This window comes from Thermobia domestica, chromosome 15, assembly GCF_964235325.1.
Source record: "Thermobia domestica chromosome 15, izTheDome1.hap1.1, whole genome shotgun sequence".
Classification (NCBI taxonomy): Eukaryota; Metazoa; Arthropoda; class Insecta; order Zygentoma; family Lepismatidae; genus Thermobia; species Thermobia domestica.
In genome coordinates this window covers 128,895,562-128,909,481 of record NC_137468.1, presented here as the reverse complement: position 1 = coordinate 128,909,481, position 13,920 = coordinate 128,895,562, and the positions used below count along the sequence as shown (strand labels likewise).

The following is a 13,920-nucleotide window of genomic DNA, read 5'->3' as shown; positions in this document are numbered from 1 at the left end:
TATATTTTAACTCGTACATTTTGTCTCGACTCGAATTTCGAGACGTCTCGACTCGAATTCGAGTCGAGTCGAGATAGAGACTGTCGAGTAGAGACACGAGTCGAGACAGAAACATATTTTCGAGTCGAGACAACATTTTCTCGAGACGAGTCGAGACAGGCTTAAATCTCGACTCGACTCGACTCGAATGCATCCCTAAGTGGGAGGAGACTGGATGACTGAAGAGAGACAGAGAGAGAGAGAGAAAGCTCTGCGCACTTTTACACTTCAAAGAATTGTAGTGAAATGAGGTGGTCAGAATTCAAGATGATATTCGGATGCTTGGCAAGAAGAAAAATATCACAAGAAATTTTGAAAAAGGCTTAAATAATGTGGTATATTTTGTAGGCTTTGGATGGTAAACAATTATTGGTTTGTGTTTTCACAATTGAGATATTCAGAGAGACGAAGCTAATTGACAATTTTAACTGTCTGACAAAAAAGGACAAATGAAAACGACACGTTACAAAGGATACGTCATCTTCATACTTTCGTGTAGTATGTAACAGGGGCGGATCGAGAACGAACTTTTCGGGCGCGGTGGGTTGTAATACTGCTACGTACAAGTTTGAGCTACTTTTAAGAGCTCCAACTCCGGATGGGTTTTATTTTATAATTAAAAAAAAAAGTTTACTTTTCTTGGGGAGAATCGCCTCCCCCTGTCTCTGGAGAAGCCACACCAACAAGTGGTTCAAGCAAAGGTCAATTTATGACATTGGTATGCTGTTCCGACAAAATCTCAATTTTGACCAGGGTGTAGGTTAGTGTGGTGTCTCACTGAACCTCTCAATTGAATGTTTATGTAAATTAGATATGCCTATATCACAAGCAATAAATATAGCGTACCTTATTCTTCGTTTTATAATGCATTTCTACAACTTATTTTAGCTTTAAAGGTTCTCATGAAGATTGGCTGGCCGGTATTACCTAACCTAGCCATGAGTTGTCAAATTAACAGTTGTACATCGTGGGTGATGATAATGATCCTGAGTTTAGGTGTGAAATTGAACTCGAAACCGGAACAAGGACTGTTCGTATTCGTATCTCAGACGGTGCATGGAATGGGACGAATATGAAAATAAGGTTACTGTAATAGTTTTCCACAGAGTTGATAAAATTGAGACAAAGATTTTCGAAACATTTGGCAATTTATTTATCAAGACTTGGCCTTTTAAATCAAGATTTGGCAATTGCAAGTTTCATCTCCCTCCTCCCTCCATATCTTGTAATGCTCGCTACGCAGCTGTAAGCAAGACGTAGGCTATTTCCGCCCATATTCGTTGTTCATTTGTTTCCCCTAGGTTCCGAAATGGTGAGCTGCATGTGGGACTTATAATAGTTTTATTATAATGAGAAAAAATTGCAATTCATGTTCATGTTCCTGAAAGAGGGAAGCTGAAACAGCAAATAAATTAAAGATAAACAATGGAGAGAAAAGTAATTCAGTGAAAATAAAAATTAAATATTTGAGTTTAACGTCTCACGATTATGTCGGTTAGGCAAGGAAGGCGATGATTAAAACAAGTAAATGATTATGGAATAATTGGTGGAATGAACAAGTGGGAGGAAACGGGAAGTACCTCGACAAAACCCACGAGCACGTACATAAAAATGAAGTAAAACATACATAGGCTTATGATTTCTTTGTCTAGCAGTCATAGTTTGGAATCGAAAATGTGAGTTTCAAGTCCTTGCATTTAGGTTGAGAGCGGAAGTAACGAAATCACTAATACATTATTAAGATTTCGGAAAGCTAAACCTTAATTTAGATCAGCTAACCCTATGTACTTATTGCTTGTATCTGCTTCGTACACTGTCCGAAGGGTCACAAAGCAAATCACCTTATTTAAACATATCTAGTGCTAGCGTCAATTACCCGCTTCACTGGGTTAAAATAAGAAGATTAGTTCCGTTAGTAAGTCAGTTTTACTATTACTGGCGCGCTGTCTGATATGTCATTTTCGCTCATTTCTATATCTCCCCCTCCCTCAAATTGCAGGGCTCAATTTAGATTTAAACGGATTGGAAGTGTCACTGTTCATCTCAAGTGACCCCGAAAACTATAGATTCGACACTAATATCGGTCATTTTCGATTATTTTTATTTATATATCTCCCTCCCCCTCCCCTACGTTACACCATCAAAGTGAAATGATAATAACCATCCTACGCTCAAGCCTCATCTATGTTGAAAATTCGATCGAGATTGGTCAGTCGATTTAAGAGTTAAGTCACGAACATAATCACGTTCATTTTTTATTTATTTAGATAGATAAATGGGAGGTGCTGAGAAAATTTTATAACCATATCTGGCTTGGCTTCTCTCAGTTTCATTTACATCTAGTGCAAACGGACTACGTGTAAAATTCCTTAATTGGCGTAGTTCGTTAAGTCTGTGATTTCCAATCGGTGTCGCGAAATTTTAGATTCTAGAAATCATGAAGCTTTTAATAATTATTATCTAAAATTGATTTTGAGACAGATTACCAGTTAACGCCTTCAGCAGCTTCATAGTACTTAATTGTCAATACTTCATAGAACCTTATATATATATATATATATATATATATATATATATATATATATATATATATATATATAATATTATATTATTAATTAAAAAACTACATTTATTTCATTAACCCTGCCAGCGTTTCAACATAATAATAGTGAATTGGAAATAGTTTAGGTTAGTGCAGATTAGGTGAGGTTTAGTTCACCTATTTTAGTAACCCTACACAGTTTTGGCGGGACGGAACTTTTCAGATATTAATCCAAAAATATCAAAGAAGTATATCGTGGTGTCGTTGGGGTTTAATAGTAAAATGTGTTTTCAGTTAAGAAGATTGAGAACCACTGCCTCAATTATTCACATCAATTAATCATCTGTCTTCTTTAGCCTGAAGCACATAATCGTCGGACGTTTAACTAAAAATGTAATGTTATTTCATTTAGAGACTTGGATCTACAGCTTAAAGGGGAATCCTAATTGCATAACCTTTCACCAAAATTCGAATCAACGGGAGGAAGAGGAGGATTTCCCTCCCGTCAAGTAATTTCCCCAACTCGCCAAAGAATTTCTGCCTTGCTAGGAAAAAAATTCCTCATATATATATATATATATATATATATATATATATATATATATATATATATATATATATATATATATATATATATATATATATATAGATAGATAGATAGATAGATAGATAGATAGATAGATAGATAGATATAGATAGGTAGATGTAGATATATATAACGTCGCACCCCTCCCCGAAAAAAAAGCTTCATTGAAACTTTGGAAATGAAATGAAATGAAATGAAATCTTTGAGTTTTACGTCTCGCGCTTATGTCAGCCAGGCTAAAGGAGACGGTGATGATGAGAAATGAATGAAACGGTGCAATGAAGAAAGTGGGAGGAAACGGGAGAACCCCGAGAAAACCCACGCACAGGGTATTTGTCCACCACAAAATTTACTTGGCCGGGGCTGAGATCGAACCCGGGACCCCAAACACCAGAGGTGAACGATCTACCACTGAGCCACCGTGGTCCCCACATTCAAACTTTGAATTGGACAACTGCACCTCAAGGGGGTTGCGATGGCTCAGTGATAGAGCTGTCACTTCTGGTACATGGGGTCCTTGATTCGATCCAGCTCACGTTAGTGAGCTTTGTGGAGTCCAGACACCGTGTGCGTGGGGTGTCCCGTTTCCTCCCATTTTCTCCATTCAGCCATTTTCGCCCAGTTTCTCATCATCATCGTCTCCTTTAGCCTAGTCGGCATAAGAGTGGGACGTAAAACTTAAAAATGTCATTTTATTTTTTCACAGCTGCATCTCCTACCCCGAAGAGAGTATACATAGTGTCAATGGAATGAAATCTTGAAGTTTTGCGTCATACGATTATGCTAAAGGAGACAGTGATGATGAGAAATGAATGAAATGGTGGAATGAAGAAAGTGGGAGGAAACGGGAGAGCCCCGAGAAAACCCACGCAACGGTATTTGTCCACCACAAAGTTTACTTGGCGAAGGGATCGAACCAAGGACCCAATTCATCACAACTGAATTCTCTACCACTGAGCCACCGCGGCCCCTTATACCCAGTGTCAAGCTACGCAAGAAGTATTTACAACTGGGGATCAAAAAATTCTCAATGGAGTAGGAGAAATTGTGAACATTAATCAAATGAAGCGTGAACAGTGGGTTTTTCCTTATTCATTAATTCGTTAATATTTAATTCCTTCTAGAGACAGTGATGTAATGCTATGAAGAAAGACTGCTTAAACCAATAACCGAAAAAATAACAAAAGGAACCAGAGTAATTTCCGACTGATTACACTAATTATAGATACTACAACTAATTGTTATATTGACCTTCCTTTACACCAGCAAGCGATCTACTGTTTTTACCAGTGACCCATTTCACCAGTGACACTGTAACGATAGGTAAAATTCAAACGTCTGGCACTCGAAGCAGGTGCTTCGTTTAACGCTTGTTGCCGATTTACATGACGTGCATACACACCTATGACCTTCAACTATAGTAACCAAAGCAAATGCTGTCACAAACACGAAACACAAACACAGCAACTTTCTATACCAAGCCAATACAGAGAGAAAGAGAGAGAGAGAGAGAGAGAGAGAGAGAGAGAAACATAGAACTTTATGGGTCCAAAATGATGAAATAACAATAACACACCTTATTATAACAACAAACAAACAAACAAGAATGAACTGAGAAAGTTTGCTCTCCTTGACTCATGCTTTTAAATTTCATTGAGGCTGTGAAATATGTCAATATCTGTAAATTCTCTATATTCCAACCTAAATAAAGTTCTTTAAACAAAAGATGGCTCTGTAATAGAGCGCTCACACTCTGCCTCGTTGGGTCTTTCTCCCGACAAATAGGCTTTAAGGTTCTCCCGTTTCCTCACATTTTCTTGATTCCGCCATTATCATTATTTTCGTCGTTACCTCTCCCTCACATTATGTACCAAATTTCACAAAATTAAATCCCCACGTTAAGCGGGTTTGCATATCCAGGCTCCTATGAAAACATTTACGCTCACTCCAACCTCAATCATTTCACGAATTCAACCTGTTTTACGTATGTTATTAGGACATAATATCAATTGTGATTTATTCTAAAAACACTTTTATACATTGCAAGAGCTGTAACGTCCAAATTTTACTGAGAACTCATAGTTGTATCGGAATAAACAAAAGCGAGTATGGAACAATAAACTGCTTTCACAAAGGGCAAAAGAACCTGTGCAAAGACATATAAAACGGTCGAGTGGTTTGGGTCGACACACTATCAATCACATGTTTGTGTGTTCAAACCCGGTAGTAAGTTCTTTCTTTTTTAAGTGTCTTCCTATTTTCATCCGGAGGCTGAAAATATTTCTTTGAGTAACTCATTGAAAACTTCTTTTGTTTCAAATTCGATTAGAACGGAACATTGTATGAATTGCGAATCTTAAATCCATAGAAAAAAAAAAAAAAAAAACATGAAGTATACTCACTACTCCATTATCCTCTGATTTGTAACGGAAAACTATTTATAAACAGTGGTGACTTCAGAAAATTATCCTCGGGGGGAATTTCAATATGCGGGTGGAGGGCAAACATTGGTAGTCCACATTGAGCACGATCGAATATATGGTCCTGAAGGCGGAAATTTCTTAGCTCGAAAGGGGTCTCAAATTCTCCGTCAAATCACGTCTTGAAAGTATCATTGCTTAAAAGCTTTTCGTAGCAAATATAATATTACACTTGTTTCTCGTTCTACATTTAGAATTGGTAAAATCATAACTTACAGAGGATTATAATAAAAGCATAAAAATTACAATACCAATCATGTATAAATTATCCTGTAAGTTACCAACTTTGGGTCAGATTAAAACTCAAATATTTGTTTTCGGATTGCACTTAGAAGTAAGTCCTCTCTATATAATCCTGATTGGAAAGCCATGTATAACTCTAATTAATTAATCAATATTTATACAAATATTTTTTTATTTTACTATTTTTACTATTCAATATTATATACACTTCATTTCCAGAATTAAAATCTCGAAAATGTATATTGTACGAGTGCAGATTCGGAAATAAATGATTATTTATCATATATATTGGTCTCTATTCGAAATTCTATTTAATCGAATCCGACAAGAACACAGACAGAAACATTGAGAACAGGTGAAAAAAAGAGAGAAAAAAGGTGCTGTACCCGGCGGAGATTCGAATTTAGTGCGAAGGGTGCTTTATAAGCCGAACGCCTTAGACCACTTTTTTTTTTTTTTTTTATTGCAACTTAATGTCAGTACAAGTCAATAAACAAACTAAGGAAGGTAATACAAATGGGCAGATACAAGAAAAGGTACATTATGCAGATAGAACACTAAAAAAATTTGCAAACAACCTATTGCGCATAGCAAAAGGAATTTGGTTTAGCTGAGCATATAAAAACATAATATAGGTAGTATGAACAAGTTTCTGAGATTCTACGAACAAGTATAAAACAGTGTTGCCAATCAACCAATTAACAGCTTGATATTTTGTTCTCGGAAAAAAAGTAAAGTCGGGAAAAAGTATAAAGTCTATTGAAATAGCCGTGGGAGTAGTGCGGCACATGTGGGCCAGATAGCGACAGAACTGAGGCCACACCACTGTTGCTTCACCACATTCGGTAAGACGATGTGCAATAGTGTCCTTTACATTGCAAGAAGCACAAAGGTCAGAGTCACTAAATCCAAGTGAATGTCGTCGGGATACAGTATCAACAATTTGATGCACCACAATAAACCATACGGATCTTGCACGATAAGTTAAATAAGGAGCATGTAGAACACGCCAGATACGTTGCCAATTATGATGGGGATGCTTAGTAACAATGGTAGGAACAAGAGTACAAGGTTGTCGAAGTACCGAATACAGTCTTTTAACAGTGGGCACTTCGTCTAAATCATGATTTAACAATCGATAACAAATCTCATACAAAACCGGTTTCAGATATGTATATTGAGGCGGGAGGTGTCCAAGATAGAAAGGTGCTTCTAATGGAACACGGTGTAATAAGTTCATGAGAAGCTGAGTGGTAGGATGATCAGGATGCTCGTGGAGTAAACGTAAACATCGTTGGAGAAATAGGGCTTGGGTCTGCAATTCGACATCTTTCAAATTTAATGCACCTTGGTGGAAATCGTTGCACAAGATTTGGTAGGAAACACGAAAAATTATAGGTTTCCACAAAAAATTACCCACAATTTTCTTAATTTTTGCAAGATGACAGTTAGAAAAAGGCAGGACTTGGGCAATGTAATATAATTGAGATAATCCATACAAACGCACAAATTCTAAGCGAGATAAAAGGCTAAGGTTCCGAAATCGATGTTGGTCAAGAACATAAGTTAGCCGATTCACTGTAAGGTCAACATTATTAGTAATAATGTCCACCACACTGGAACTGAAAGTCACTCCCAAGATTTTAACTGACTGTTGTAACTGACCAATGGAAGTAGTAGTAATAGTGGTTGACTTACCCAAAGGCATAACGTACGTTTTATTAGGGTTAAGCTTGGCTCCGGATACTGATTCGTAGAGCCGTATGTGCTGTAGTAAAACGGCGAAGTCAGAGTGACCAGTCGTGAAACATGTTACATCGTCCATAAATGAGTAAACTCGCACAGAAGTATTACATATAGTGACACCATGAAGGGCATGTTGGACATTATATAGAAATGGCTCTAAACTAAGAATAAAAAGTTGACTGCTCAAGGGACCGCCCTGTTGGATGCCATTACTAACGCGGAAGGCAGAACTGAGATATCCATTAATTTTGAGTTTGATTGTCCAATTACAATATAACAGCTTAATCCAATTACAGAAATCATCGCCAAATCCATAGGCTTGAAGACAAGAAAATAAGTATGTATGGTTCACTCGATCAAAAGCATTGGAATAGTCCAAGGCAACTAAGGCCGCAGCACATTGGTCAATATCTTGATGGTAGGTGATGACGTCACGTATAGCAACAAGAATATCTTGAGCACGTTTATGTGGTAGACCACCATGTTGAAGAGACCCAACAAGTTGGGCAAGAACAGTTTGTAGTCGGGCACTAATACATCGACTAATTATTTTATAATCGCAGGTGAGTAAAGATATAGGTCTATAGTCCGCCACTGTACGAGGATGAGTCTTCTTCGGAATTAACACAATGACAGCAGTCCGAGAGGAATCTCCCAAAATGCCTACTTGTAGTACATAATTCACCCATTCAGTAAGCATGGGTCCCATTAAATGAAAAAATGTCTTGTATAACTCTATACCTAGGCCATCTATGCCAGGCGTTTTAGAATTCTGGGCTGTGAGGACGGCTTGCTTCACTTCCTCCTGAGAAAATGGTTGAGTGAGCGCTTGTCGTTGTTCCACTGTTAATCTATGCGGCAGATGGGCAAAGTAGTCAATGGGAGGTGCCGTGACGACATCCTGCATATTGAATAATTGTTGGTAGTGTCGAAGGATGATAGCTTGGATATCAGAAAACTTAGTGACGGATTCTCCATGTTCATCAGTGATATTTTCAATAAGTTGAGACCTAGAGTGCTGACGCTCGCGCAATACTTGATATACAGACACACACTCATCGGAATCCATGGATAGAGTTTTACTCCGAATATGAATTCCCGCTCGTTGACGACGATGGATTTGTAATAGTTTTGCCTTCACCTCTTTAATGGATGCTATTCGTTTGTCCCCTTGAAGAGCCAGAGTATATAAATTGTGGAGGACACCATAATAAAAATCGTACATTTGATTAAAACCCTGTACCTTATCTTTGCAATAGGAAATAGACATATAACGAATCGTGCGTTTAACATTGTATTCCCAATAGTCAACAATAGTTTTACGAGGAGAACGCCGCTGAACGAGGCGATTCCAGGTATCTGTAAACTTTTGCACATATAGTTGATCCACTAGAATAGATGTATTGAGATACCAGAGACCTCTGCCTCTCGGTATTTTATTAACATTTAACATAATACTTAAATGTGGGACAAAATGATCAGAAGCACATGTGGGAGAAATTTGCATATCAAGTAGCCCGCGAAGCAAAGGTTGAGAAACAAAAAAACAATCAATTCTGGACGAGCTTGTATGCGTAAAAAAAGTAAAACCTTGAGAATCCGGATGTAACGTAAGCCAACAGTCTTTTAACCCAAGGCCTGTTACCAACCTATGTAGAGTAGCACAATAATTGTAGCCCGGAATTTGCTGTGATTGATGTATGACACAGTTAAAATCACCCCCAATGATAAGACCAGCATAATTTGCGGCACATTCCGGAGCAACCACTGTGTCGAAAAATTCGTTGCGGGCAGCCCTTTGATTATTCCCCGAAGGTGAATACAAGTTCAAAATTTTGACATCTCCTATCATACCACTAATTAAGCGACCAGATGGATGGTAAAAAATATTGTCAAAGTCTATACCCTGACGAACAAGAATAGCTGTACCGGTAGCGTTGTAAGTGAAATTATTATAAACATTGTAACCTTGAATATTCACAAGGGATGCAGTACCAACTTCCTGTAAGAAGCAAACATCAATGGAATGACAACGTAAGAAGTCCTGTAAAGCAGTAAATTTAAGAACGCTGATAGATTTGTTAAAATTGATTGTCGCAAAATGGAAGGGAAACATAAGATACTGATTAAAAAAAACTATAAGAATGCACAAACTCCAATATGTAAACAACATCTTGGTGAACGAGAGACAGGTAAGTCGCTCGTATCAATACGAAAACAAAGCACCAAAAACGTAAACACTATGGTTGAGTGGGAACTGCAGAAGTAACCTTGGGAGGTAACTGACCTTCACTTGGTGCTTCTGAAGTAGGCTTAACACTGTCTGGAGTAAGTACACGTGGATCACGTGACAGTTGTTTGGGTGTTGACACTTTGCGTTTTTTGTTCCGACCACCGGTGTCTTCAACATTAGGCAACAATAGCTTATCAGCACACTTTTCACTTGTAGAGTTTTCGGGTTGTAAAGCACTGGAGTTAGCAGACACATCACCACTATGGAGGGGTAGACTTGATGAAGTAACAGAGAGGGGAGGCACAGAATTATGCTGGGAACTCTCCGGAACTTCTGGAGGAGAGGCACTTATATGAATATCGGAACATGAGGTGATACCACTAGTAATAACAGGGGATAATGCTTGTGAATCCGATGTTCGTAAAGAGGGGAAAAGTTGCACATCTTGTATGTTAGGAACACCTGGTTCAAGTTCGGTCATCTCCACAGCTTCTGATGCGGCAGGAGAGGGACGAGACGCAGTAGAGCTTGAATACTGAGGAGTTTGGGGTAGAGGTCCTACGAACAACTCAGTCATCTGTAAAGTACCAGACGAATGTCGAGCAGGTAGATTACGAGGTTGGCGTTTATTACAATTACTATATACGTGGGAACTGTTGCCACAGTAGAAGCAAGTAGGGGGCTGACCAGGATACATGACTGTAGCACGATGACCTTGAAATGTCAGTTTAGACGGAATATGCTTTTTTAGAGTCATATACACAACACGAACTCCATTAGACACTGGAAATTGTAATTTATCAGACCATTGTTCATTTATTACTTTAGAAATAGTTCCATAAGGACTTAATGTTGCTTGAATCACTTCGAGACTAAGTTCAATGGGCAACTCTAAAACCCGCACTCGTGTGACATCTTCACTTGCACTGGAAATATGGACGAAACTTTCTGCTCCAGTGGAGTGAGTAAAAATCAACTTCTCAGGTGTGGTACGCAAAAAATTATCATAAGTACTAGGGGCACTGAACTTAACATAAAGACAATAATGTTCGTTGTGCAATTGAATGGCTTCAACTTGGTCCAAGGTGAGCTTTACTTTCTCGGCAAGCCAAGTATGGACCTCAAGTGGCGTCGGTCGTAAATGGCGTAAACTCTTATCAAACTCAAATTTGACGGTATTTTTACGTATTGTATTCATATTGCACTAATAAACCAAAACACCAACAGAAACTAAACGTTTAGCAAATAGCTCGCTAAACAAACAAAACACTATAGTAATATACTCGCAGAGCACTTTCCACACGTCCGCGCAGTAAGACGGCTAGCACTCGAATCCAGACCACTCGGCTATGGTAACAACTAGTGATTGTAACAAAGGCTTCGAGTAGTAGTTCCTATTACAGAATAACGTTTTCTATTGCCTAAAATTTAAACCTAATTTACTTTGATATAATATGTCTATTAATTTGTTTCATGAACACGTTTTCGTTACTTTGATGAATGATGTATGTTGTTATATAGATTCTATTACACGTTCTTTCGTAAATATTATAGAAAATATCAGGGTTATTTATGATCTTTCATGGAAATTGACTGGCGCATGCGCAGTACACAGACAGTTCAATTGGAAGGCGAGGAAGGAAACGCTAACACACTGTTAGAATGTTTCATCGCTGTGAAGTATAAAGAACAGCTAAAATGAATTTTACTCTTGTCATTGCGTAAAGAATCACCAGGTTAATGTTTTTCCAAGTTCTCACTGATCAACTGGACTCACGAAAAATAATTAATATTGTCATTACTGCACAATATGAAGAATAAAGAACGTAAATTACACCACATTGTTCTCGAATTCGAACCTAGCTAAGGAAGGGACAATAAACAAAATGTGATTTATTCATTCGAATTGAGATAATTCAATGAAACTAGAAATTACACAATCAAAAGGAAAAACATCGTTAAAAAGGCAATAATACTTTTATCCGAGATGTAAGATAAAGTTATTAATTAACTGAAATGAAAGTAATATTGGGCATGATATAGAGTAAGAAAAAAAAGTAAATGTATTCTTAGAAACGTTCAAAGTAAATCACAAATGCTTTTTGAAGATATACTACTCTTCCTTAACATTTTAACGAACTAATAAGTAAACAAGCAAAGGAAAAGAATGAAGAACGAAAGTATTGCTCTTGAAAAAATATAATAAATAAATGAAACTTAAATAAATGTTTACACAAAAAATAACACACTAGTACTTCGTGTAATCACCTCCAGAGTCAATAACTTCTTGAAGTCTGGAGGGGATACTAGATACAAGTCTCGAGCAATACGACGGTGTGTCACGAAAATGTTGCCACAGTTCCATAACATGATTTTGAAGAAACGTTTGGTCTCTGTCTTCACGTCTCTCTTCTCATTCTTGCACCATGTAGGCCCAGAGATGTTCAATTGGGTTCAAATCTGGGGATAGAGGGGGCCACTCAATACAAATTAACTCTGGATGTTCACTTAGCCACTCTCGTGTTTGCCGGGAAGTGTGAACAGCACTGTTGTCATGCATAAATATATATTCTTCCTGTTCGGGGAAGTTTCTTTCTAAGGACGGTAACAACGTATTTTCGAGGATATTAATGTAAACACTGCTGTTCATTCTCTCAGGCACCGCAACCAAATCTCCAGGACCAGCAGCCGTCATGTATCCCCAAAAGTGTGCTGATATTCGTCCTGAACAAGAAGTTCTGATAATATTTTGTTCAGCGTACCTGGTTCCTCGCGGTCTATACAATATAACTCTGCCTTGTTGGTTAGACTTGAAAACCTTCTGGTCGGTCCAGATGACTAAGTCCCAATATGACTGAGGTTGGGTTATGTTATTCTGTGCCCATTCCATTCGTCTGGCCTTGTGAGTTTCAGTCAGGAGAGTCTTCCTAGCGGGTCTTGAACAGTGTAGACCAGCCCCCAATAATCTTCTTCTTATTGTTTCGTGAGAACAATTATATTCTCTGGCTTTGTCCAAGAGGATTGACGTGTGGCGTAGAGGTCTGTTCATTACTTCTGTAACTAAAGCTTGATCTTGAGCTGCAGTTGTCACTTTTGGCCTTCCACTTCTTGACCGAGACCTGAACCATTCACCACCTTCTTCATGTCGCTGAACCCATTTCTTGACCGTTTTCTTGTCACATCCCAGATCTCTAGCAATCTGAGGCACAGTTTGTCCCATTTTTGCTCGGCCTATGATTTCTCCTCTCAGAGCAACAGAGAGTTCTCCACAACCTTTAGAGCGAGGCATTTTCAGAACCTGTTAGAGATTTGCGTTCTGGCGTGTATGACAAATGTCGGTAAAGTGCATCTTTCTGTTTCTACTGCGCATGCACCAGTCAGTTTTCATGAAAGATCATAAATAATCCTGACAATTGTTGTAATATTTATGAACGAATACGTAGTAGAGCCTATATTAACAACATCATTCGTCAAAGTAAAGAATACCGTAAACATAAAACAATTTCAACAGACTATTACAACAGGCCAAAATAGGCTTAAACTTCAGAGAATACAAAATAATTTTCATACTGTAACAAAAGATTGAACACAAAACACGCTTACTATATTTTCAACTTGTGACATTAGCCGAGTGGACTAAGGCATTCGGCTAGAGATTCTGAGGCACCATTCAAGAGTAGTTCGAATCCCATCAGAGTACAATTTGGTTTTACCTCTTCTTGACGTTTCTGTTTGTGATCCTGCCGGATTCTATTAATTATAATTTCGTAATACGCTAAAACATACGTAATATTTGAAATTCTTAACCTCCCATTTTTACATTTTTCAAGCTCAGTTGAGAAGAAAGAGGGAAAATGAAAGTACAAACATTTACAATAATTACTTAGCATTTACTGTCATTGTAATTGTGGATATTTTATTTATGAAAATGTATAATGAACTAAAAATATATTTAGTAGGTCACATGTCTCCATTTTTCGATTCTAACTTGAAAGTTACAGTTTAGGCGGTGACATATCAAAGACCCAGGGAGTTGTAATCCCTCCCATGG

The 13,920-nt window shown here is 37.9% G+C and overlaps 1 protein-coding gene across 1 annotated transcript in view; it reads left to right on the top strand.

Moving 5' to 3' along the window:
- LOC145671226 (cationic amino acid transporter 2-like) overlaps positions 1–13,920 on the top strand; it is a 1,570,353-nt gene that overhangs the window by 266,859 nt on the left and 1,289,574 nt on the right. The gene's annotated exons all lie outside the window — the stretch shown is intronic.